Raw genomic sequence first — 2,711 nt, forward strand, 5'->3', positions numbered from 1 at the left:
TTATATTAAATAATTACTTCTAGTGCAATTTTTATAAACAATTAATTTCGACCAAAAATACAAACAAACTTATTCAAACATTTGGCAACATACTAAATGAAACTAACTGAATTATAGGGAATGAAGTAGAGTATTAAGTACCTTTCTTGATCTCTGAGTATGCATTGGGCATTGGTCCGTTCAGATAATATTTCCATTTAGCTCTTTGTTGACGCTCTTGTAAAACGGTGAAGTTGTAAATCACAGATACAATCCAGCAATATGAATTTTCAACACAGGAGATTGCTGATCCTTTGTTTCCACTTATGATTTTAGTGATAACTGTCAAGTAAATGGCAAGTAAGTGGGGAAAACGATTTTGGATTAACCACTGGTGTTTTACGTTTTGTTATGCCTTCTGCTTCTTACAGAGTATACGTTCTTAGCCAAATGCGCCAGTAAATTCTTGATGGTATTATAAATTATCACTACTATCCTATTACCTATAGCTGCCAAGTATTATTATCACTACCATCCTATTATCTACAATTACTAACTTAAAGTGGGAAGAAAAATACGGGAATGCCGCTACATCATAATCTAATACTGTATTATTTTGATATCGCTATATTTTGCAATAATTTTCAACTGAATGCCAATGGCTTATATTTGTAGATATCTAAAATCGTTTGGTTAATGATAAGAATTTTAAATATTCGTTAAACTATGACTAACAATGGTATTGGAAGAAATTTTTAAGCATTCTATTTATTCCCTAGTTGCCTTTTTGGTAAATATGCTATCAGTGGCAGATGTCATCTCTCAAATGTTGCTAATATTCAAACAACTTCCTTGAACATTTATGTGCTTAATCGGCTTGATTTTCTTTTTGGATAAAAATAATTCGTAGTGATTTGAAAGGATATTGTAGCGTTAATTGTGCAGAAAAAACATTAGGAAAAAAAAGAAAAAGAAAAACCAAGGAACCAACATTCATATATGTTTCTATTAGTAAAATAGAAAAACAAAGTCTCATAAATAGACTCATTGCTCATTTTGAAATTAGTTTTATTCGCTATGTTAAATTACATCTAGTAAAAAAATAAGGCGAAAAATAAAAAGTAAAACAAAAATAGACGGACAAAAAAAGGAAACGGAAAGCAAAAAAAGTTAGAAAAAGACGAGAAATGGAAAAATTAAGAGAACAAAACAGAAAACAAAAAAAGTTAAAAAAAGCAAAAGAAAAAGGGTAAATTTGGTTTAATGTTGACTAACCTTTTCTGAATTGATAAAACAATGCAATTCTAGAGGAATAAAGATGTGGGAGTTAGCTTAGAAACTGATCTTTAATTGAATATCAAGAAAGGTAAAGGTTGGATTAAATGATTATTGTTGGTATCATTCCTTTGATTTTTTTTTTCTGAATTAGAGCTTCTTGTAACCTTTTTTTTGTACTGCTTTACTTTTGTTTAATTATTCTCATTGGTTTGCAAATTTTTTCGTTTTTCTTATTCGCGCTTTCCATTCAATCTTTGAAATATCCGATTTATTATCATTGCTTCAAGAATCTATTAATTTTATTAGATTATCATATCAGTGTTGCTATAACACTTCTGTAATCTATTTCAAGTCAACTATAAGCATGTCATCTAAGCCTAATGCCATTTTTGGGAAGTAGATTATTTCATTACAGAAAGCAGGACATGATGTGCATTACTGAATTTTATCCTATGCTGATACAATTTAGTGATAAATGATTAGCACAAATACCCTCTCAAATAAATGGATAATTCCCGAAAATAATGTGTAAATCGAAGAAATAAAAACTTTTTGTGAGAGAAAAAAATTGTAATATTTGTGGTTTTAGATGAAGAAATTGCTAAAGAGTAATTGCTAATGATTAATTAATTTAAATACAGCTAAAGAATTAGTTATCAAACTTTCTGTTAGTGTTTTTGTATTGCTCCCTGGATTTTTCCAATTTTATTCATGCAGAGTAGTATATTTTATAATTATAAATTATGCAACCATATTAAATTATAAAAACTTCTGATTTTAACGAATAAGAAGTGCTCATGAAAGTAGAATTAGAGTATTTCAAGGATATTTGATAGAAAATGAAAAAAAGAAATAATTCAATCAAATGAAAGAATTTCACATTTTCTCACAGATGTGGACAATGCTTGCTTGTTTACCAAGCGTTTAATCCGTTGATGATAAAACTACACGCCACATATATATAAATACCAATTTCCGTGAATGGTTTACCCTTCCAGTAAGTCCAACATCCATTTTAATCCATCAAGTTATTATCAGTGAAGCTCTCCACCAGCTAATGGAGATTTATTATTTATTATTATTATTATTATTATTATTATTATTATTATTATTATTATTATTATTATTATTATTATTATTATTATTAATTATTATTATTATTATTATTGTTATTATTATTAATTATCGTTGTTATTATTAATTATTATTATTATTAAATTATTATCTCAGAGCACGTATAATATAGTCCACAAGATTCTAGATTTGGAATTCAAGAAATTAGACGAGTGATGGGGGAACTTTTTACTGAGTTCATCAAATTTGTTCATTTTTAGGGTGAGAAAATTTTGTTATAATTTAGCTCACAACATTGGGCAGAAAATAGTTGGATGAAGTTTGAATGAAAGAAAGAGACGAATTTTAATTCCAATTCCTAAATTAGCACATAATTACGT

The sequence above is a fragment of the Loa loa genome (genome assembly GCF_000183805.2).
Source record: "Loa loa unplaced genomic scaffold supercont3.695, whole genome shotgun sequence".
Taxonomy (NCBI): Eukaryota; Metazoa; Nematoda; class Chromadorea; order Rhabditida; family Onchocercidae; genus Loa; species Loa loa.